Below are 26012 nucleotides of genomic sequence, written 5' to 3' on the forward strand. Positions count from 1 at the left end.
TGAAGAGGTCTATCTTTGAATGCTTTCTCTGATTAATTCTTTTATAGGTTGCACTGTGAAATAATTTTCCCACTGACTGCAACCTGTGTCAAGTTCTGTATCAGTATCTTTAACCTGTATTAAGCATAATCTATATTATTAATATAACAAAGATACTGAACTCCCTTAGTGAATAGAGTGCAAGACTTGGGGATATAGAAAACATGAATTTGAATCTTACCTCCCCATCCATAGTAAAGTTATTTAATGTCTCTCTACCTCAATTTCCTCATCTATAAAATAGGATTTTTAAGGATTAAATGAGATAATGTGAATCGAGTGCTTTTGAGATGTTGATGATGGAACAATAATCAAATTAACAATAATAATGATATCATATAGCTATCCATAGGCCAATCATTTCCTAGCTTTGTAGGATTTACCAGAGTTTATGCTCCACTAGCATGGTAACCTAGGGTTACTTCCTTATTACAGTGAGGCATATGATTAAGTCTTTAGCAAAGGACAAAAGAATGATGTTGATAAAAAAAAAAAGAGAGAGTCAACTTTCTCTGTTATTTGCTATCTTATTAATTGGTGGGTTGTTCTTTGGTTTGTGTGTGTCTGTGGGTGTGCCTGTGTCTATGTCTGTGTGTGTTCACATGCATGTGTTTTGTTTTTAAAGTAACTGGCACTTATCTTCATCTTTAGTTCAATTAAAAAACCTGTTTGTAATGATGACCAAGAGGTGGTACAAGATACTGAAGTGCCTTCTGAATCATCAATTCCACTGATTATAGTTTCAGCAATCAGTATATTTCTGTATTGTTATTCTACAAAAAAAAAAAAAAAAAAAAAAAAAAAAAACTGTTTTCCCTTGGTCATAATAGCTAGCATATATTGAGGTTTGTAAAGATATTTATAATTTTGTTTCACTGGATCTTCTTAACTACCTGTGAGATAGATGCTTATATTATTCCTGTTTTCAGATCAATAAACTGAGGCAATAAAACTTAAGTCTTCCTGAGTACAGGTGCATTCAATAGTATAATTTCTCCTTCAATAAACAATGATTTAATATCTGGAAGGTGGCCAGGTGGCACAATTTATAAAGGGTTGGACTTGGAAGTCAGGAGGAACAGAATTCAAATTCAACCGCAGATACAGTTTAGCTGTCTAATTTTGGGCAAGTCATTGGACTTCTCCCCTGTCTCAGTTTTATTGTCTGTACTACCTTCCAGAGTTTTTGTGAGATATGAGAATATAATATTTGAAAAACACCTTGCAATCCTTCAAGTGCTATATAAATGTTAGCTATTATTATAATTATTAAATTTATCTGCTTTTTACAAGGCCCTGTGTAAGATACACTGGGCAACACAATAATTAATAAGATGATATAAATATCTTCTTTCAAGCAAAATTAGACAAAAAGACAAAAAATATGAGTACCATAAAAAAGATACAGATATTTATGGGTAATTAAGCATTTTCTAGAAAATATAAACAATATTAGTCATGTATTCTTCAATAATCTTAAATATTGGCATTTTTTATAATATCCCTTTTTGCTGTTAAAAATAGAAAAATGGGAAACTATCCTTTCCTCATCAGAATTTCTTTCCATTTCCCAGGGAAATCACAAGTTCACTGCATTTCCATTTTATCCTATCCCATCTCATCTCATTCCATCCCATTTTCTCTAGCTATCATTAGTTAAAAGTAAATACATTTAATTTTCAAAACAGTATTCTAAAACAATGGGAAACTATCGTTCTTCCTCTAACCATAACTTTCATTGCATGTCATCCAAGGATACCCTCAAGGATATTTACCAAAAATAGGTAAATCTCCAAATGAATATTTTGGTGTTTTACCATTCACTACTGTCACTAAACTAAAAGGAATTACATTTCCTCTGAGTATCCTTGCCTACATTCTGGCTAATGTGGAAATAAATACTTACCCCTCTTACTGACCTTATGAGCACAAGCTTTTGATCTATGCCCTTGACTAAACTTAGCTGCCAATCTAATGATTGTTATGAACTTCAAAGGTTCTGATGTTAAAGAGGACTTCATATTTTAAGCAGGAAAATTGGATGAGGTTTTCCTTTGGGGGTTTTCCCTATAGAAGAAGTTTTGGAGAAAACAAGATGTTGATGAATGGGTAAATGAGGTTTTAATGAAGGAGGGAAAAGTTAAGGATAAATAATTTAATTTTATCAAGTGAACATCTTGACACTGAAGTGAATATCTTAGTTTCAGTAAGCAGGAGGATGAAGAAAATAATTGGAGAAAAGGTATTAAAGATATTAAGTGTATGATCAACTAAGAAAGACAAAATTGTGAAGATAACCACAGAATCCATAATTTCTTGTCCTTGAACTACATTGACATCTAGTGTAGACCCTTCATTTTATAAGTGAGGAAACTGACTTCTAGAGAAGTTTAAACATAACCTACTTATGTTGAGGTGTAGACCAAATGTTGAGGTCTAGATTTGGGGTACCTAAATGAAATTAGGATTTAGTTAAGGTCTAGTGGCAGGTTTGGGCTACAAGAAGTCATGCAAAGCTCCCCTGCAACCCCCTTGGATTCGGCACAAGGATACGGTGGTAAATGAGGTCTAGTAGCGGTGGGAGTCCCCAATAAAAGCATTTATTAGCCCGAGAGCTAGATTAATAAAAGAGGTTTATTACTGAGTTTAGAAGTAGGAGATAGGTGAAGGTAGAGATAAGGAGGGCACTGGACAGAGGGTCCTCACATGGCTGCCATGTTTGGAATCTCTGCAAAGAGGGGTTCCCAGTGTGGCCCTTTTATTATAGGAGACTTAGCTGGAGGGACTTTTGGGTGTAGCCCCAAAGTTGGCTCAGATCCCGGTGGGGCTGGGACAGGTCCAGATCTTTTATTGGAATTCAAAGGGACCAGGATTTGTGAGTCAAAGGGTAATTTACATTAACTAGGGGGGTTGGGAATCAAAGATTGGAATCTTTCCTGCATCACTTATGGCCATACCATCTTTCATCTGAACACTATATACTACAACAAAAGATGATTTCATATCAGGACTAGAACACAATCACAAGATTCATCACTTGTGTAGTACAAATATGATCTGGCTTGGAGATAGAAGCTCTGACAGTCGAGGCTGCTTCTTTTTTTTTTTTTTTTTAAATGTAGAATGATGAAAAGGTCCCTTCTGCCTATGAGTATTCTCCATCTTCCCAGTTCATTTCTTAGTCACTCCTCAGTATGCATGGATGGCCACATCCTGTATATAATGACAGAAAATCAATGCTGAAGCATGTACCTCTTGATACAAAGTTGATGGGAAAAGTTTTTAGAATAAATTTTTTTTTATTTGACCAATATAGAAATTTGTCTTGCCTGATTATAAAAAATTTGTTAAAATTGGTATTTTCTTATTTTTCCCCAGTGGGGATAGATGGGAAGGATATAAAATATATTTTTGTTGAAAAAAAATTTTTTAATTTAAAAAAGAAATAGGAGAATTCCAAAGAGAGGGTGAACTCAGTAAGTCACAATTAGTAATCTACAGCTCAATTCAATTTCCCCAGAAATGCCTCCATGTGAAGGGATGGCTTGAGAGGAAAGGTGGAAGAATCAGACGCCTCTGAGGAAAAGGGTGGGATAGGATTGGGTGTAGTTTTAAAAGTGATATGAAGAGGGAAAGAATATGTGATGAAAAAGAAAGTTAGTAAATATCAGGAAAAAACTTTAACTTTTTCATTATTTTCCTTAAAATAAATTCTGTAGAGATTCATGAGGCTAGAATTGTCATCCTAGCCCTCCAACATCATTCACACACACACACACACACACACACACACACACACACACCACACACACACACACACACAGAGAGAGAGAGAGAGAGAGAGAGAGAGAGAGAGAGGCAAACTGAAACTAATCATCAAAGAACACAGTTTGCTATTTTCCTTAAAATTTAAAATTTGCAGGCAGGAGAATTTACAGTTTCTCTTTGATTATCCTTCCCAGGGCTTCCCAACCCCTGGCACTTTTCCTACCATCTGTCCCCTTTCATTGGAAATATCTTGGCTGAGTTATGTACCTAGCTTTGGCAATGACATAGCAGTCAGAACACCTCTTAGCCAACCATTGATGCCTAAATGAAGATCGAAGAGGAAGGACACAAAAAAATGGATAAAAAGCCAGGAAGTATCAGCAGGAGGCTGAGTTGCAGTCACCAAATGGTAGCCAGATATTGGCATGCTGGGTATCACCTGTTGGTGCAATTTTACATTATCATCTGACATGTGTACCAAGGTTTGCCAGTTTTTTTTTTTCCTCCTAGCTTCAGTCTTCTCCTCCCCCATGCTGGCTCTTTATTTTTTAAATCTCAATCTCAGCAGAAACTGAGAACAACTGGTATTCAGTGACTCATCATATACTTGAAGATTTTGATCAAGATAAATGTTTAGAAGGAGGACTTTACCAAATATTTAACTGGTTGTTAAAGCAAACTTGAATTTCCAAATAGTGTCTTGTAAAAATATTGTCATTGGTTATCAGGTACATACAAATATCTTGTACTTAATGATTTGAAATATTAATTATGTTATCATTTACATTATTTTATTAAATTTGTAATTTAGATAGATGAGCACTATCTCCTCTAATTGTCTTCTGACAGCAAATTAGGCAAGTGCTTAGTGTAATATTCAAACTTTTACAAGTTGCAATTGAGGATGGAGGCATTTTGAAAGTACAGGCATATTCACAGAATCAGAGAATGTCAGAATTGGGAGAGAAATTAGCAGTTTTTCTACTCCAACCTGTCCATATGGGGAGTTAGGGTGGAGAAGCTTGTATAACATACTCAAGAAATAATTACACAGCCTTTGTCTGAACACCACCAGGGAAAGGAGAGCTCACTACCTTTAGAGGCAGCACATTCCATTTCTGACTAGTTTCAGTTGTTAAAATTTTTTTCTTAATCAAGCTTAAACCTATCTCTCTACTTCTTCCCACTGCTCCCAGTCCTCTAAAACTAAAGAAGAAGAAAGCTCTTTCTCTTTGAAAGTAAAAACTTTTTCAAGTACTTAAGATAATGATCATAAACTCTTAAGTGTTTGCTTCTCTAGAATAAACATCACCACTTCCTTTGATTATCAAACATTACAAAGGTGAATCTTTCCATAATCCTATGGCTTGCCTTTGGGTATTTTCCAGTTTACATTCTTAAAAGACTGTGTCTATAATCAACATAATTCTTAAAATGTGGTCTAAGTGCAGCAGAATACAACAGAACTGTTTTTGTTTTGTTTTTTTATTTTTGTTTGCTTTTGTGTTTTGTTTTCTATAATTGGGAAGGAAGAATAGAGCATAAACTTGAATTCAGCTGGAATCCTGGGGGATGACTTTGGTAGTCCTGCTACCACAGCATTTTGGATATTGAGGACAGGGATACTCAGTAATCACAATAGGATTTAGAGAGTATTTACCTTCCCTCTTGGAAAATCATTGCATTTTTATCCCATTGGGTTCTTGATGTCCTAGATAGAACATAGTTATAATTATTTTACCTCTTGCACATAATTTTTATAGTGTAAAAATTTGGGAGATCAAGAGGATTGCAGAAAATAGAATCCTCCTTCTTGTAGTCTTGTGATCCTGAAATCTCATCAAGGATATTTTCCATACTCATTTAGACCTTCTCCTAATGATTGTGAAGAAGTAACTGAGTGAAGATGGTCTCATGGGAATATAACCTTAAACTATATTTTAATTGTGACTTTATAGTAACCAATGGAGCTATAGCTAAAAGTTGTAAGTATTGTTCCCTTCTCTTTTCCCCACTATCTCTTAATTAGCATTTAAGTACTTCTTTTAAAGGTGATGTTGGCTTTGAATTCTATATCTGCTTGTATATCAGTTCTCTAGGGAAACTTAAATTAAGAGTTTAGCCTGAACTCCCACACACAATGGGAAAAAAAAAGGCCAGCCTGGGAGAGTGGAGGCTTTAGGAGCTTCTTCATTCAGGCTATTTAATCTTATGTTTAGAAGTTATGCTTTGCACTTCAATTGCAAACACTTTGGCAGATGAAAGATTCCCTTTGTCACCAGATATAATAAACCTCTTTTGCTTTTTCTTACTCTGAGAGTCTCTGATTATTTTTATGAACATTGCTGTCCCACACAGTTTAGGAGCTCATTCTGGAATATTTCCTATTTGTGAGGGGGTGTCTCCTGTTCAGAATCCTTTAGCAGGCATCTTCCAGAAAGTTCTCTATATTCAGCCCAGGAACTCTTTCTCTGATCAAGTAAACCCTGGAAGAGAGACAGTTGGAGAAAGCAAAAACTGGAAATGGGATAGCAAAGATAGAGGATGAATTCGGTCCAGGAGATATTGGAGAAAATCTTAGAAAATCTGCTGTTGAGGTTGACAAGGGGGAACCCTAAAAGTCCCGGACGAATGTCACAAGGTATCTCAAAAGAATTTGAAGGCTTGAACCCATCTCCAAGTCAAGGGGTAAAGTTTATTAAAAGCAATGTAATGCCATTACTGAGAGGACTGAATTCTAGGAATCCAGTAAAGAGATTGAAGCAAGGAGATACACTTTTACAGCTTTCAATCATAGATATGTTAATTCTATGACAGAAAGGTAATGCTAGGACATAATCTCCACAAGAATTAAAGGTGGTCTTCAGATAGATTGGATATACTCACCTAATCTGCTCAGTTTCCTGAGGCAGATTTTAAAGCCAGAAGACCAAGAACACATTAGAATAGAAATCCGAAGGTCAGGGGACCCCAAAATCACATTACATCAATAAGGATTCTCCTATTTTTCTTTGATAAGACCAAGTGAGTGCTCCATTAGAGAGGACAATATATTGTGAGTCATGGGAAAGGAACAATCTAAAGAAGATGACTCTAACACCTTGTATAGTATACCAAAAGATAGACCTCTGGAAACCCTTTTTTGCTTTTTCTTACTCTGAGAGTCTCTGTTTTTGTGGATGCTACTGTCCCATACAATATGTTTATATATGAAAAAGTAGACATATGTCTTCATAATTGTTGATGTCATCTTGGTTGCCTTTTCTTACTAAGTCCTACCATTAGACTGTACAAATTGGATGAAAATTTCCTGTGTTTGCAGCACTTAAATTGTTGACCTATGAATGAGCTTGAAAGTTGCACATCCTATACTAATTGTTTATCTTCTACATGATTATCTCATAGATTATGCTCATTCCTTAAGTTCTGTCTTAGTACTTACATTTTTCTGTCCTGCAAATCAGTATATCTAGTTTCTGAGGTTTTCACCAAAGAAGAAAGGAATGGACAGTAAGTTTAGAAATTTTGACTACCCCCAACTATTTCTTTTATAGAAAGCCAATTAGAGAGGACAAAACTGTGCTGATAAAACCATTAATCATGCTTTGGCTACATTATGAAAAACAAAGAAAACATAGTTCTCTTATCTCTTTCTCTTGAGAGGTATGAAAAACTTCTAATTTAAGTCAGGGAAAAGAGAAAAAGGAAAGGAGGACAGAGTTTGTAACACTCAGGGACCAAGCTAGTGATCTCTATTTCTGGTAATTATTTATTAAAAAGATCACTATGAATCCCATTAAGTAGAAGTCAGGTATCCCAAATAATGAATAGCTATTCAGCATGGTAGAAAATGATTTTTGAGAAATTGCTTTCAATTATTTTAACTGTCTTTTGACATATTCATGTTTATATGCAATTATTCTGTGTTTTTATTTGAAATTGGGTAATGACTGACTTGTCCATGAGGCTAATATACTTTCCATATTTTAGCCATATTTTTAAAAGTTCATCAAGTATCTTTAAAATTTTGTTACCTCAAGCCTAGATTTCCCATGTCCTTTCTCTGATCCAGCTTGTTTCTGAATTCACCTTCTTAAATGCCATTTCTACTTGTATACATGGTTCATTGAAATCAAAAGATGATAGTTTCACTATTGTATCCAACGAAAATAGGTCAACATAAAAACAAAAATGAGTATATTTCTTTTTACATTTATTAATTGCCCTGCTTTCAAGATTGTCCAACAAATTATATAGGGGGATGTGGGTTAGAAATGTTTCATGCTCATGTCACTGTGACAGTTAATATTCTTTTCTACTCTTGTGTACTATTTAGCAAGCTGCTATTGATGCAGTTAGTGGCAGTGCAGAGTTGTGGGGAATCCTCTCTGGTCGGAGATGCAGATCCAAAGTGAAAGAATTCATGAACTTGAAAAGTCTGAATGACAAAAGGGAACTTTATTATTGACAATGAGAGGCCATCTTTGCTAGGAAGACAGAGTTCTTAGTGCAAGAGGTCCCTGAAGAGAAATAGAGATTATCACTGAGAAGAGGGTATCTTCATAGCAGGCAAGAATCTTGGTAGGAAGCTGTGCCAAGAGGAGAGGTCCCTTGGCAAAGTATAATTTCTACTTCAGACTTCTGCCAAGATTTGGAGTTTAAACTTGTCTTTTTATAAGAAATCTGAGACTGGGACTTCTATTGAATGAGATTCCTTCAAAGTTGTCTCTGCCCCCAGGCCTAGATTTCCAGTTGAATGAGACCACTTAAATTCAAGCTACTAGGAGTGGTCCTGGGTTAATCCCCTCAATAGAAATATCAGGTCCAGATCTGCTGAATGAGACCACTTAAATTCTGAGCTAATCTTAATGAAACCACTTAACTGCCCTGAAGAGTGGGTCTCAGGAGAGTTTCAGAGCTCACCCTCCTGGTTTCCCCCAAAAAATGTCAGGGGAAAGTTTCAGGGTTCACCCGTCATTTCCTCCAAGCAGTCACCCTCAAATTATTTGGAGTAAAGGGGCAAAGGTCTCTTCTGTAATTGCCTCAAACTGGCAAGGGTTGTAGAGATGTCCCTAAATTCACTGGGCGTTTATGCCAAGCGGGGAAGACATCAGCAGCAGTATCTAAGGGGTATCGTGTGTCCCAGTCAGTCATCCCATGATCTCCAGGCTGGAGGGGCAGTTGAAAATTTGTAGTTTGAAGCCTAGAGAAAACAATCTCAGGAGCAGATTAAAAGTGGGGTGTCATCCAGGGTTGAGATGATGACGTTTGGGATTGAGGCCTTTTGCAAAAAATGCATCAGGTCCCATCTGCGAGCTGCCTTAAGAATGCTGATAGTCCACTCAGCAATGCTGAATTGCCCCCACTGCCCACAGAGCTCCCTAGCTGAAAGGCTGAGAAAGAGTTAGTTACTGGCGTGGATTGTAGAATGCTAAGGAGTTAATTGCTGGCAAGGGCATAGAATGCTAATCAAGAAAAATAGTAGAGAAAATGCTAGGAGCATAGAAGAGTGAAAGTGAGAGAAAGAAGGATGCAGACAGTTTTATCCTTCTTCCTCCACAGTGCTCATAGGAGGACTCTGAAATACCTGAGAAGTAAAAGGTGGACTGTTTCTCTGCAAGGAGCTTAGGCAGGTTTAGCAAGGACTCTGTCTCTATGCCTTCAGAGCCTTCTCAGTCCTTGAGGGAAAAGTGTTCAAAACTGAAAGCAATTTCATTGGCCAGCTGGTTGATCGTGACAGTAAGGTTGGAAAGGATGTTCTCTTAGTATCCCACCCAGGGGACTAGCATTGCTGTACCTTTCTTTAGCAACCAAAGAACATTTCCCCCAAATCCTGACTTTTGTCTCCTAGAAGGGGTGGAAGCTGTTTTTGAGGTCCTTGCATTGTATATAATGAAAGGAGCACTTAAGTAGCCTAGAGTGCAAAACCCATAGTGATTAAAAGGGGTTAAGCATCAAGTGAAAAGAATTACAAGTGGGGGAGTGTCCCAATCAGAGGCATTTCTTTTAAGATGTATGGCCTGAAGAAAACCAAAGATCAGTTTCCACTGACTTGTCTCTGGGATTAAGAGGGCATTTGAAACCAGACCGAAGGAAAAAAAAAGATGTACCCCCTTTCTTCTGCAAGGGTTTTTTTCTTGTAAACTACAGGAAGGGGTATAAGAATCAGGGAGCCGAAAAATTAAAGGTGCCATGGTCAGGGGTAAATGGGCAGCAGCTTTAGCAGCTGAATCTGCAAGCCTATTTCCCTTGGCAAGAAGAGAATTTCCCTTCTGGTGTCCTTTACAAAATATGACTGAAACCTCCCTGGGTTCGTGGACAGCTTGCAATAGCTGTAGAATTTCTCCTTAGTGTTTAATGGGAGAATTCTTTGTTGTTAACAGACCCCTCTAACTCCATATAGCCCTTTGAGCATGCAAAGTATGGATGTTCACTCTCATTCCCTTCCCCCATTACAAAGCTCTGGTTAGGGCAAATGAGTTCAGCCTTTTAGGCAGAAGTCTCAAGAGGCAATGGCTTAGCTTCTAGGGCTTAGCCACTGGGAGTCACCACATACTATCTTGCCTTTCTTTCCCCATTTTCAAGAAAGCTTGACCCATCTGTGCCCAGAAAAGTGCATAGCTGTTTCTTTGAGGCAGGGTCTGGAAAGCCTAAAATGGAGTGCTTTCTCTCTTCTGTTAGAGAGCCAGAAGTGGGGATGAGATTGACAGACTGGCAGGCAATGTGGGCTTTGGGTAAGGAGACCCTGTAGCCACTCAAAGCTAGAGAATAGACAATTAACAATTGGTCTGAGATCACCCAGGGCGTGTCTCTGCCTGTCAGGACTGAAGATCAAGATAAGCCTGCAGTTAAGCTTCTCAAAATCTCTTAACTCTGTAACTAAAAGTTCATGCGTAAACAATTTCTCTGGAGGTCTGAAAAGAGAAAATTAGGTCCCCAATGTCACCATTAAATTACATCCCAATAAGGGAGAAGGGTAGGAGGGAATAATAAATAAACATTTAAATGACAGGTCACCAAGCTGGCAAAGGCAGAGGAGAGCTCTCAAAAAAGCTCTTGAGTTCCCCTGCAATCCTCATTCTATGAGGTAAGAGAGACCAGAGTTGCAGAGGGTGAGTGCAGGAGAAGCTCCTCCCATAGCAAAAAGAAATTCAATGGTTTTACCAGCCACCTCCTGGTAACTTGACTAAGCCCCAAATTCCTGCCAGAGGGCAGGGCATTGAGGAGATAGCTCATCCCCTGTAGGCAGTCCCTCCTCCAGCACTCTTCCTGCTCAAACTCAGGACCAGGACTGGAGAATTTAAAGAAAGGGCCTCTGTGATTCCCTGAAATAGTTGCCAAAAGTAGGGACTTTCCCCCAAATCTTGATTTAATTCCATGACCTCTCTCCTTGGCTGCCATGTGATCCCTATCATTAAAGAGTCCAACTGCTGTTTTTAAGGGAAGAGTTTGAGAGACCAAATCTGGCTTCTGTAGCTTCCTCCGTATATCTGGGGCAGATTGTTCAATATTAAGGTCTCCCCAGGACAGATCAAGGAGGGCCCCCTCAAAAAACTGGGTGGGTCCCCAGAGCAATGGCCAGGTTTCCCCCTTAGTCTGGGAGGGATTTGACATTGAAAAAGGCACCTTTGCTCTGTATATCTTTTCCTGAGAATCTATTGTTTTTTTTCCAGGGTGCAAAGATTAGAATCAGTATTCTAAGAAGGAGAAAAAAAATCTAAGAGTCTCAGGATTAGGTGCAGGTCAGAGAGAGTAAAAGCGAGAAGGTCCTGTTCTAAAAGGGATTTAGAAGCCTCTGATAGGGATTGCATAGAGATGCAGAGGGGGGGCTCCCTTGTCCCTAGAGGAGCTGGAAAAAGGGAGTTTGATTTCCTTCCAGAAAATTTAAGTAGCAAAGTATAATGCTGTTTTAATTTAAGCTTTTTTAGGTTGAGATTTGTCCCATTTAGCCAAAAGCTTTAGTTTCCCAAACTCTATAGCGCCTCATCTGTCTCTAGATGTCTCTAGAGATGGAGAGATGACAAACTACTCCCTGAGTAAGGGGATTTTTGTCAGAGAATGCAGGTATTCCCATACAGGTGTCCCTGAGAGAATTCTGCCCAAGCCTGGGCCTTCAACGACTCAGCTCTTCCTGGGTATTTGAGTGTCCAGCTATAGAATAAAACAGCAAGAAAAAAAGCTTTACCTTATCGAGATTTTCGGGGATTCTAGGTCAGGAAACCAAAAATGATGTGTGGTTAGTGGCAGTGCAGAGAGTTGTGGGAATCCCCTCTTTTTTGGTTGGAGATACAGGTCCAAAGTGAAAGAATTCACAAACCCGAAAAATCTGACTGGCAAAAGAGGTTTATTGTTGGCTGAGAAGCCAGCTTTGCTAGGAAGACTGACTTCTGAGTGGCAAGAGGTGCTGTCAGAGAAATATCAAAAAATTATCACTGAGAAAAGAATGTCTTCATACTAGAGTGGTCCTGGGCTAATCTATTCAATAGGTTGAAATCTCCAGCTAAATGAGACCATTTAAGTTCTGGGCTAATCTTAATGAAACCACTTAACTGCCAGGGTGGGTCTCTGTCAGGAGAGTTTCAGAGCTCACCTGCCCTGGCCACAAATCTTTGGGGAATAAACCCTGGGGATTAACTCTTTACTAGGTGGAGGAGGGAGAATTAGAACATACAGAACACACTGCTTCACTATCTGTCAGGTTTCTTCCCTAGTGAGACCATAAAGGTGACATAGAGAATAAGTGGGCAAGTGGAGAAATTCATGAGCATGTTCAGGGGGTGTGACCATGAGAAGAGAGCATTGTAAAGCACGGTTCACCATCTCATTGCCCGCAAAAATACATCCTGCACAGTATTGGTGAGATTATACATGCAGGATATAAATGGGATGTTTCCTAGTCTGTAAAATCAGCTGCAAGTCAGCAAGGTTAGCAATTGAAGAGTTCTGAGGTTGTAGGACAGCATCCTCAACACCTCTCAGCACTTGGACAGCATATAAACTATCTGATATAATATTAATGGGCTCAGGGTATCTCTTATAGGCCTGGAGGAGAGCAAAAAGCTCATTGTTCTGGATGGAATCATAAGGAATCTCCAACATCAGAATCTCTTTTGAGCACTCATGATAAATTGAGGCCTTGCAGTTCTTAGTAGCGTGAGTAAAGACATTTGTGCCTCGCACATGCTCATCAACAATTGTCTTACGAGGAGGGCTGAACCAGAATATGGGACAGCAAAGGACATAGCATATAGGCTCCATGATACATCTCAAAGGGAGAGCAGTGCCTCATTGCCCCTAACACTCACCCCTTTGGCTTTCCCCAAAAAAGTCAGGGACAGTTTTGGGGTTCACCCCCATTATTCTCATTTTCTTTCAATTTTTATTTTCATTTCTTTCATTTCATTTTATTTCTTTCAAATTTCATTTCTCCATAATCAATGGTTTCACAAGCATTTATTAAGTACCTACTGTATGCTAGACTTGATAGTAGGCATTGGATCATTAACATTAGAAAATGTAAAAGTCTCTACTTCCAAGAGATTCATTCAAGACAGCATATTTATATATCAGTATGTAAAATAAAAACATTTTGGGAGGAGAGGATATTAACAAAGAATCAATAAATCTTCCTGTAGAATTTAGAGATTGAGCTAAGATTTGCAAAGTTACTTGTACTCTAAGCAAGAATTGCCCTTGACTGTCAGGGTTTTCTTCTTTTCCCACCCAATCCTCTGCTATATCTTCACACTGAGATCACTACATGTTCATGTCTATATTGACTTATAATTATTTTGTCTTGAATATACTTAGTCTGTCTTTCTGTCTATAAAAGATATTGACCCATAAATTGCAATTCTTTATGAACTGCTTATGGTGATCATAAGTACTTAAAGGTAAGATGAGCAGGTATTAAATATAAGCTTCTTAGGGGATGTAGAACCAAGATGGCTGAGCAAAGGCAGGGATTCACCTGAGCTCTTCCAAACCTCACTCTCTCAAAAAATCCTTTAAAATAATGACTTAAAATTAATTCTGAAGGTATAGAAATAATCAAAGAATGGGGTAACCAAATAAACTTAGAAGATTGTCAGGAAAAGTCTCTCTGATTGGAATCAAGTAGAGGACAGTCTAGCACATCACAGGCCCAGTGACCCAGCAACAGGCCATTGGTGTAACTGAATAGACAACCCCTGCTTCTAGCACTCTCAATCTATAGGTAATAAGTAACAGGACAACTGATCAGGAGAATCCATGGACTGTTTGCTAATATTAAGAGCAAGATTCTTTTGCATTGCCAATATGTGGTTGTAGATTACAGTTCCAGAGTGAGGAGGAGCAATAATTGCACACTACAGAGTGTGATCACAGGGAAACAGGAACCCTGGTCATAGTTCAAGGGTGGAAAAAAATTGCTTATGGTTGTTCATAGACCAGAACACTGGCTGGATATGGGGAGGGTAAGTGACCAAACATCTTCTTAGATCATATCACCTTGAAACAACTGAAAACTTACAGACACTCCAAACTAGCTCAATACAGTAGCACAAAAAAACCCTTCATTCTGGGGAGCCCAACTGTAATGTACTCTAAATTACTATGGTGACCAGAAAGTTCAAACACAAATGCAGAAGAAGCATACGAGGTTAAAATTGTTAGATATCAGGCAGACAGGAAGGAAGGAAGGAAGGAAGGAAGGAAGGAAGGAAGGAAGGAAGGAAGGAAGGAAGGAAAAGAGAAAAAAGAATGAAAGAAAGAAAACTGAAAGAGGAAGGAAGGAAGGAAAGGAAGAAAAGAAAGGAAGAAATTTTATTTTTTATTTTTAGTGAATTAATCTCAGGCCAAACATAATCCCTCAAGAGCTCAAAAAGGATTTTCTACATCAAATAAGAAAGATAAAGGAAAAATTGGAGAAAGAAATGAGAGTGAAGAATAATGAAAATGAGTAAACAATTTGGTAAAGGAGACACTAAAAATATTGAGGAAAATAATACCATAAAAGCAAAGTATGTTAAATGGTGAAAGAAACACAAAACATCCACTGAAGAAAATAAAGCAGAATTGGACAAATGGAACAGTGATCTGGACATCATATTTAAAGAAATCATCAAGGAAAACAGTTTTGACATCTCAGATCTAAAAGGCAAAATAGAAATTGAAAGAATCCATTGATCACTTTCTGAAAGAGATCCCCAAATGAAAACTCCAAAGAATTATAGGCAGCTCCCAGAGCTTCCAAATTAGAGATAATCTTGCAAGCATCCAGAAATAAATAATTCAAATATTGTGAAACCAGTCAGTCACACAAGATTTAACAATTTCTGTACTGAAGGATCAAAAGCTTTGAATGTAATATTTCAGAGGGCAGAGGAGGTGGATTTACAGCTAAGAATCAACTACTCAGCAAGACTATGTATATTTGGGAAAAGCAACAGGGTATGGATATTTAATGAAATAAAGATCTTTCAATCATTCTTGATGAAAAAGCCAAAGCAGGATAGAAAATTGACTTTCAGATAGAAGACTCAAGAGAAGCATATAAAGATAAACAGGAAAGAGAAATCAAAAGGGATTTAACAGTGTTAAACTACTTACATTCCTATATGGGAAGATAATACTTGTAACACCTCAGACCTTTGTAATTATTAAGGCATTTAGAATGAGTATACATGAAGAGGACCTCTGTATATGGTGGGATGATATCTAAAATAAGGGGTAAGAAAGAATGATGCACTAGGAAAAGAGGGAAAGGAGAGGGAGAAGAAGGTAAACTATTTAACATAGAAGAGAAATGAAACAAGTTTTATAGTGGAGGTAATGATGGGTAATGACAGGCATGCTTGAACTTTACTTTCATCAGAAATGGCTTAGAGAGAAAAACGTGCACACTTAGTTGTATACAGGAATCTATCTCACCCTACCGGGATATAGGAGTGGAAGAATACAATAGAAACTGAGGCTCAAAGAAGGGAGGATTGCTCTAGGAAGGTAGTAGTCATAAATAAAACTTTTTTTTTGAAGGAATAGGGTAAAGGAGGAAAGAGGAAAAGAATTAGGAAAATAGGTTGGGAAAAAATGCACAGTAGTGATAACTATGGGGTGGGGGGAGGGAAATCTCTAATAAATCCTTCACTTTATAGAAACAGAGAACTGCATCAAATTTGTAAGGAAGAATGTAAGTAATTTCTTAATGGATAAATAATCAAAGGATATGAGCAGGCGGTTTTCAGATGAAGAAATCAAAGCTGTCAATAGTTTTAAGGGAAAAAAAAAACTCCAAATCATTATTGATTAGAGAAATTCAAATTGAAGCAATTCTGAGGTACCATTTCATACCTATCAGATCTGCTAATAGTAAAGAATTGTCTAATAGTAAAGGAAAATGCCAAATGTTGAAGGGTCTGTGTGAAAATAAGGACACTAACATAATATTGGTATAGTTGTGAACTGATAAAACCATTTTGTAAAGAAATTTGTAATTATGCCTATAGAGCTATAAAATTGTGCATACTATTTGACCTACCAATACCATAAGTTGATCAATATCCCAAAGTAATTTTTTTAAGGGGGAAAAAACTATTTGTGCAAACTTATTTATATTAGCTGTGTTAGTAGTGGCAAACAATTAGGAATTGAGGATCCTGCACATTAATTGTGAAATGGCTGAACAAGTTGATTGTTGATAATGAAATACTGTTTTGCTATAAGAAATGATGATCAGGGTGCTTTCAGAAAAAAAAAAAAAAAAACCTGCAAAGACTTACATGAACTGCTGCAAAATGAAGTGTGCAGAACCAGGAGAATAGTGTAGACAGTAACAATGTTATTAAGGAGAACCAGTTATGAAGGACTTAACTATTCTCAGCAAGAAAGAACTGATGGAGTCTAAAGATAGAACAAAGCATTCTTTAAAAAATTTTTTTCTTTATTTTCTGTTTGTTTTTTTCACAATATGACTAATACAAAAACATGTTGTGCATGATTGAACATTTATAATCTATATCAAACTGCTTTCTCCATGAATGGGCAGGGATAGAAGATAGGAAGAGAATTTTTTTACCTCAAAATTAAAAAAAAATACTTTAATTTTTTTTTACATGCAATTGGAAAACAATATATATATATATATATATTATATATATATATATATTTTAAAATGTTTCATATTTCTTTTATCAATAATGAAACCAAATCTATTCATCTTCCATTTGCCCCTTCCAGGAGAATATTTGGCTACAATTTCATTTTGACTTATAGTTTTATTTGTACCTAAAATGCTAGTAACAATGTTTTAATATTAGTATAATATTTTATGCTTACCAGACAAAGATCTCACATTTATGAGACTTTCAATTAAATTAATAACTTTGTACAATTCAATTCTGTGATTCTCAGCCTCTATCATGTGTGTGTATGTGTGTGTGGGGGGTATAAAAAGCAGGTCAAAATACTAGGGAAAACTTTTTATTTTTGTTTCTTTTGGGCTCATTGTGGTCCCCCAAATCATTACATTGTAACTAAATTTCTGTTCCACAGCTATTTTTTTTTTAAGATTATAAATGTAATGTCCTTAGGCCTTTTCAGCTAGGAGGAATAGCTATTTTTTTTTCTTCAATGAAATACACTTTCATCATTTCAATTTTAGTCATTAGTCATCATCACATGGGAAAGTGGAAAAGTTACTTTATTTCTCTGGGATTCAGAGGTTGGGCTAAAAAGTTTCAAATCTTTGTTCCGGCTCTTAACTTTTTTATACCATCTATCTCATTCATTCATCTATTCATCCATCCATCTACCCATCCACCCATTCATTTCACCTTAGTTCTGACTTTTAATAGAATTATTCTGAAGATGCTTTCAAGGAACCAATAAAAAATGAATTTATAACCCAATACTATCATTCAATTACAAACAGTTATTTCATCTATGCCCCAGAATATTTCATGAATCTATATGTGTAGTGACTTATCCCAGGATTGCTGCTTTCTGAATTCCATTGAAAACAATGAGAAAATGAATTTATCATATCATCAACAAATATAACAATATCAATTGACAATTATATTATTTTTTTTAAATTTTGAATGATATTTTACAATCCACTACTTCAGTTATTACAATTACTTTATTCCCATTTTTCAGTTGAAGAAACTGAGTTTCAGAGAGAGAAAGTGACTTGACCCTTACTGCATATTTAGTAAGTGTAAGAAACAGTATTTGAACTTAAATATTAACCACCCCCACCTCTTTGACCCAGGTCTTCTTGCCTTCAAAATTTCAAGGAAAAACTTGTGCTGGTATCTATCCTAGAAAGATTTAGGTCCATTCTCTATCATATAAATAAAGTCAAAGGTTTCTAATAATAACTAAGTAGCATTTATATATTTCAATATTAGCAAATTGTTGTATGCATATTATATCTTATTTTATCCTCATAACAACCCTAGAAAGTAGATGCTATTAATATCTTCCATATTAAATTTGAGGAAATTAAGCCTAAGTGATTTGCTTAGGGTCCCATTGCTAGTAACTATCTGAATTTGAATTTGAATTCAGATCTTTTTGCCTCCAGGTCCAGTCTTCATCTACTTTATCTACTAGTTTCCACCAGTTAGAATGGAAACCTATCCTTCTTCTCACCAAGTAGCCCAATGTGATGATAGTTCATTGATATACTGGTAGCCCTAAGAGGAAAGATATGAATCCAGAACACCTTCTCATATTGTCAGTGCCACTCCACATTTTCAGTTGTAAAATACTTGGGGCATCCAATTTTTCTGTAGATTTGCTGAATAAAATCTGTTGCTCACCTTCATCAAACTTTCATATGGTTTGCTCGCTGACAAGCAGTCCTTACCATTAAGTGACAGGACAATATTCCCAAGGTCCCGGTTCTTAAACACATCCTTCAAACTCTGGAGGTTGCACCAGGAATCTATTTATGTTTGTCTATGGCAGCCCACAAAAATTATGACTCTGTCATGTCTTATTGCTCACACAGAACATTTGTCTAACTAGCATTACTGTTCTGCCAAATGCTATTTTGTGAATACTGATTCATCAGATTTACCTCCTTTGTGAAAAGAAGGAACCAGACATTTAGAAATCCATCATTCCATGAAGGAACAATTTGACTTCCAGAAATTTGTTTTCTCTCTAAGATGACAGAGAATGAATAAATGGGTGACATCTTTTTTGTTTGTAGTAATGAGGCATTGTGTTCCACCCTTAGTGTTTTCAAGACTCACAATAAAAGAGCTAGACTAGGCAATTGAGTTTCTATTAGTCAATTTCCAATATATAAAGATATTGCAGCTAAAGGACAGACACTGATTAATGGTCATAGTTAGAGTAAACAATGGGAAATCCCATGAGTTTTGTTTCTGTTTGCATAGCTTTTTTCAAAGCTAATAATTTAATTAGAATAATCTTCCATGATGGTCCCATTAAAAGCAGTTAATAAATTATAGACCCTTTATATTTTGCTAGTAAATGATAAATTTTCCATTTCTTATTTTTATATTCCAACAAGGAAATTGAGTTCCCAGAATACATTCAATCCCTAACCACTTTGAGCAAGGTGGGAACATATGCTGAAATGGATCATTAAAAGAAGCAGAGGCAAAATATAAGCATTTGCTTTCTAATTATTCTTTTTTGTGCTGAACTTTACTGACTATGGCCATTCATTCATTTATTTAAAATTTTAAAGGACCTTTACTGACTACTAGTAATTCCTTATATCTTATATATTCAGAAAATAGAATGACATTTACAGATACATGAAACTTTAGAAGATATTGGAATAGTTATGTATAGTTGCATAGGAGAATGCGACCATTTATAAGCTTTTTTTTTTGTTGTTCTGTGTGGCTATTTGCCTTTTTTTTTTTTTTTTTTTTTTTTGCAAAGTTATTGGGATGGTTGCTATTTCCTTGTGCAGGTCATTTAAAGGTGAGGAAACTGAGACAAACAGAATTGAATGATTTGGCTAGAGTTGCACAGTTAACAAGTATCTGAGATCAAATTTGAATTCAGAAAGATAAGTCTTTTTGATTCCAGGCCCAGCATTCTATCTACTACAATGTCTACTTGCCCATATTAGATTTTTAGTTACTATTTTTATCTTTTCCTTTGATGTCAAGCTGGAGAACATCAGTTCAACATATTATGAATATATCCAATAAGAGTTTCCCATTCTTGTCTCAGTTTTCTGTATCTTAATTGATGTGTTTCAAGAATTCAATGAATTTAATTCAGTTCAATTTAATTCAGCACAACAAATACTTTAATAGTAATGTCAATATTAACATCAAGCATTTATATGTGTGTGTGTGCATATATATATATATATATATATATAAAATCACAAAAATATCCTACATGGAAATGTTACCTATCATCTACCTATTTTTCTTTGTGTTTATATACAAACATACATATGTGTTTTTCAAGAAATATAAGCAATAATACCTAACCATTTAAAAATACATATATGTATAGTGTCTGTATTGTGCATGTATCTATGATTTCCTTTGTTTGGGAATGCTCTCCATCAATGTAGTTCACAATGCATTTGTGGATTAATAGATGAGTGTTATATACATAAAATATAATTTTTGCCCTGTGCATTAGACCACACACACTATATATATATTCACAGATGTTTATATGTCTGTATCTGTATATGTATATGTAATGGAGAATGTTTAAATAGTACTTTAAGATTTATGAAGAACTTTCCAAATAATATCGCATTTTATCTTCACATTTACCATAAAAGGTAATCATCTGGGAGGGATATTATTATTCCCGTTTTACATATGAAAAAACTGAGGCATATAGGAATTAATTTGTCAAACATATATGATACATATGTATTTGCATATATTCATATTATGTGTGTTAAGTCATGTAAAATTGAATTATACTTCAACATCATTGTAAAATTATACAAGTTTTAAAAGAATTCTAACTTTTTATATTTTGAAGCATTAAAAATAAACAAATATATGAATAGAAATAAATAACACCAAAGCGAAAATGCATTGCATATTCATTTTCTCAATTTTTTTTTACTTTGTTTTAATTTTAGTTCTTTTTGAAATAAATCAAACAGAATAATTTTATCTATCATCTATTTCTCACATATTTACATGCATACACATATGTAAATATGTATAGTACACATGTATACGTATACATATTTACATATGTGTTACATATGTATGGTTTCATATGTATTTTCTGCTTGAATTTAGCATCATTCTCAACTGTTATGTACTATTTATAAAGGCAACTCCATGTATTGCAGGATTTCAGTGCATTTCCCATTTTCTCTTCCATGCATGAATTAACATTATTGAGCCCTGACATTTTCATCTATAAAATGAAGGCTTAGAAGTGGCTGATGTTTTTAAGTCCATGATATTACTATCTGTCTGTCTGTCTATATATCTATCTATAACGTCCACTTTGCTCTATGGATACACACAATCACTTGAGCGCTATAATTTGAATCTGCTTTCTTCTGTTCCAAATCCAAAATTATGACCCTGCTTACTTTGGGACTCTGTCAGGCTAATTGCTTGAATCCCCAAACTTATAATACAGGCAAGCTTCAAGAGAGAGGAAAAGTCTGGGAAGGTTCTGTGAAGGAAACCTCTTCCGTTGTCTTTGTGGCAAATTTGTACCACAGTCCAGCCCTCTTACGATTTCCTAAGCCCAGAGAATGTAGCTGGTGATGTTAATTAGCCATTACTCTTCACTAGACTTTTAAAAACACAAGGGAAATGACCAAATGAACATAAATGGAATGGTGCCCTAGAATACTGGACTTTCCACTGCAGCAAAATCTTTCCCTTTTTCCTTTTTTTTTTCCTCGTATTGAAAGATTCAATTAAGGCAACATAGTGAGTTCTCTTTTCTAATCCCTATCAGTGGGAGCTAAATCTCTCTACTTAAATGCATCCCTTAACAACACCTTCATGCACAGTAAAAAGGCTGCTGAACCCCTTGGGTATATGGGCTACAGCAGCTGCCTTCCCTTCTGTGCTCCTATCAGCATGACTTCTGTCACCCCTTCTAGCTCCTTTCTCCAGTCATTTTGGATATACCTCCAAAAGTCATGAAGTTTGAACTCTCTAAACATATAATTTTATTTCTCTGAAAAGGGAAGTAAAGTATAAAATGATATCACCATATGTCACTCTAAATGCCATTTGTCAGACTTTGGCCCAAGTTGTTAACAGGAATTATAATCAGCTCTGGGCAAAGTCTGAGAAAACTCTGAATCATTGATGTCATAGTGATCTAAGAATGGGTAAAAGCTACCCCCAACCCCAAATGATAGACATTCATAAAAAGGAACTATAATTATTTGTAACTGCTATTTCTTTTTCATTGCCTTGCTATGGAGATGATTTCAAAAGTATGAAGCTATAAACTTCATGTATTTGGAAATTCTTCCAGGCTAGGCAGTTAATGACAAGAAGATCCTGAATGAGAGGAATTAATGCCATGTGATTCTCTCTCTTAATAGTCTTTGTAAACAAATAGGCACTCATAAGCAATATGTGTATTAGGAAATACATGCTTAGAGTTGTTTTATTAGATAGGGGGAAAGGTTCCTAAATGGTTTACAAAGTATCTAAATGCAAGTTAATGCTGAATATAACCTTACTTGGTAGCTTGGATAAGTTTTAAGTGGTAAAATTTTCTTTATAAAAAAGAATTATGCAGTCATTCTGCAGAACAATTTGGAACTATGCTCAAAAAGTTATCAAACTGTGTATACCCTTTGATCCAGCAGTGTTTCTACTGGGCTTATATCCCAAAGAGATCATAAAGAAGGAAAAGGGACCTGTATATGCAAGAATGTTTTGTAGTGGCTAGAAACTGGAAACTGAGTGGATGCCCATCAATTGGAGAATGGCTGAATAAATTGTAGTATATGAATATTATGGAATATTATTGTTCAGTAAGAAATGACCAGCAGGATGATTTCAGAAAGGACTGGTGCTGAGTGAAATGAGCAGGACCAGGAGATCATTATATACTTCAACAACAATACTATATGATGATCAATTTGAATGGACCTGGCCATCTTCAGCAATGAGATGAACCAAATCAGTTCCAATAGAGCAGTAATGAATTGAACCAGCTATGCCCTCTATTTTTGTCCGCCTGTATTTTTGATTTCCTTCACAGGCTAATTGTACACTATTTCAGAGTCTGATTCATTTTGTACAGCAAAGTAACTGTTTGGACATGTATAATTACATGGCATTTAATTTATACTTTAACATATTTAACATGTATTGGTCAACTTGCTACCTAGGGGAGGGGGTTGGGGGAAGGAGGGGAAAAATGGAACAAAAGGTTTGGCAATTGTCAATGCTGTAAAATCACCCATGTATAGAACTTGTAAATAAAAAGCTATTAAAAAAAAATTATGGATGCTAAGAGCATTATATATGTTTTTCAAGAAATATAAGCAATAATATATAACCATTTAAAAATAATAAATCTTCATTCTCCAGACATACAGAACTGTGTCATCTCCTTTCCAAGAGTACTTTTTATAGGTATTTACACACACACACACACACACACACACACGTGCGCGCGATTTACATGGTACAGTGGAAAGGCTCTTGAAATTAATATCGACAAACACAGATTTAAATCCTGCCTCAATTACTCCCTATGATATTTTGGACATTTCACTTTCGAGTTCTGGGTCCTCATTTTTCTCATTTGTAAAATAGGACATTGGATTATAAAGCCTCTAAGGTCTCTTCTGGTTCTATGTGTATAATCCTGTGAACACATACTTATGTGTGGATGAAAATTTCCTTCAAGCTGTTCCTCCTAACTCAGGGGCCATGCACTCTTGATTTATGAGATTGCTTACTCTATGTAGCAAGTTCCAGCCTAAGCCACATTTTTTTCAGATCAGACAAGTTCCATCACGCTACTGTACGTATGCTACTGTTGCTCCTCTACTCCTGTCCTCAGCTTTCTGACTCTTGCTTTGGGAAATAGCAAATCAAATTCCTACTCAAAAACCCATGTCATCAAAATTTCCCTACTGTTCCATTCACCACCCTTTTGAGTTCCTCAATCAAAAGGCCACTACACCCCTATCTGTTCAATCCCTCAATTAGAAAGTAATTTTCATGAAGATAGATATTATCTTCAGTTTTATTTATTTGTATTAGCATTGTTATGTGGAAGCATAGGAAGCACTTAATGAATAGCTTTTCATTAATTCTGTTGTCCACAGGTAAATAATGAGAATAAATGATACACATCAAGTTTTTTGGCTTGTAAAACACTACATGCATTATCTCATTTGGGATTCATAAAAATCCTGTGATTTTAACAATCAGGTGTGATTAACCCTATTTTGGGACCAAGGAAACTGATACTGTGAGAGGTAAAGTAACTTCCCAAAGTTAGTGAATGTCTGCAATGTGACTTGAAGCAAAGCCATCCTCACTCCAAGTCTACTACTCTTATCCAATATGCCTTGCTGCCTCTGGATCTTTTTATCTTTGCTATTATCAAATAGATTATTATTCACCTCCAGTGGCATACACATGCCATATTCTTGTATATAATTTACCAAATGAATCAAATAGGCATAGGCAGATTTATAGATCTTTCCCCAAGCCCAAACAATCTATTCATTGTTACCCTGAAAAGTATGTGTATTCCTGCAACTATACCTTTGTACTTGCCATTTGGCCCACTTGTTTTCTTTAGTTAGCCGAGTCTCACTTTTTCTTTCACATCACCTTTCTCCTTTCACTTTCTCCATGAAGTTCTCTCACTTTGGCTTCACCTTTCTCCATGAAGTTACAACACTCAAACTTATGATGAGCACTTGCTTCAGAACTTGTTACCAAACCTCATCCATTGTTGATATCACTCAACTGACATTTAGCATATGCCATCTTAGCTTTCATCTGTTGTTTAGATCTTTGCCCTGGTTCCACACTGAGCGTATAAGCTTCTTGAAGTCTAGAATCATTCTTTGTGACTATATTGTTTTACACATGAATGTAAGAATAGAGATATGTGATTTCATTGGCACAGGAAATTTCCCAGTGAGGAAATTGCTAGTGCATGTTGACACCCGTTCTGTAAGTTAGTCTTAACGAGTGTGTTGCTCAGGTTAACACAGTCATGTATCAGAGTTGGGACTTAAACTTAGGTCTTCCCGGCTATTATGTCAGCTCTCTTTATACCTATTTTCTTTCTTTGTTTCCTTCTTCTTCTTCTTCTTCTTCTTCTTCTTCTTCTTCTTTCTTCTTTCTTCTTTCTTCTTTCTTCTTTCTTCTTTCTTCTTTTTCTTCTTCTTCTTCTTTCTTCTTTCTTCTTTTTCTTCTTCTTCTTCTTCTTCTTCTTCTTCTTCTTCTTCTTCTTCTTCTTCTTCTTCTTCTTCTTCTCTCTTTCTTTCTCTCTCTCTCTTTTTCTCTCTGTCTCTCCCTCTTCCTCTCCCTCTCCCTTTCTCTCCTTTCTCCCTCCCTCCCTCCCCCTCTCTCTCTTCCTCTCTCTCCTTTCTTTTTCTTTCTTTCTCTCTTTCTTTCTTTCTTTCTTTCTTTCTTTCTTTCTTTCTTTCTTTCTTTCTTTCTTTCTCTCTTTCTTTCTCCTTCTCTCCCTCTTTCCTTCCCTCCTTCCCTCCCTCCCTTCTTCCTTTCTCCTTCCCTTCCCTGCCTTTCCCTTTTCTTCCTTGCCCTCCTCTTCCCTGTCCTGCCCTTCCCTGCCCTACCCTTCCCTGCCTTGCCCTCTTGCCCTTCCTCCTTCTCTCTCTCTCTCTCTCTCTCTCTCTCTCTCATTTTCTTTATTCCTTCTTCTCTTCCTTCTTTTTTTCTGATTCTTTTACTCTAGTTGAAATGATATTCTATGTATAGATATGGAATTGTGTTACTCATAATATAAGAATTCAGAAAATGGGAATGTCATTGTAGTTAGGAGTAGCTTTTGAAGGTATATAAGACAGGAATCTTAAAATGATTGTGATATATCTTTCTTAGTTTTCATTGCTTAAAGATGCAAAGTTATTATTTTGTCCTATTTCTTAACTTTTTTCAACTCTGTCAAACAGTATTTATTTTTATTTGAAGATAATTTCTCATAGAATCTGCCCTTGGTTATTCTTGATGAAAGCACTGGAGACCCATTCTATTTGTTTGTTGCTA

The 26012-nt window shown here is 36.1% G+C and overlaps 1 protein-coding gene across 3 annotated transcripts in view; it reads left to right on the top strand.

The window, feature by feature from the left end:
- Positions 1-26012, top strand: part of GRM7 (glutamate metabotropic receptor 7) — a 1027380-nt gene that overhangs the window by 608255 nt on the left and 393113 nt on the right. The gene's annotated exons all lie outside the window — the stretch shown is intronic.

Source organism: Sarcophilus harrisii, chromosome 1, assembly GCF_902635505.1.
Source record: "Sarcophilus harrisii chromosome 1, mSarHar1.11, whole genome shotgun sequence".
Classification (NCBI taxonomy): domain Eukaryota; kingdom Metazoa; phylum Chordata; class Mammalia; order Dasyuromorphia; family Dasyuridae; genus Sarcophilus; species Sarcophilus harrisii.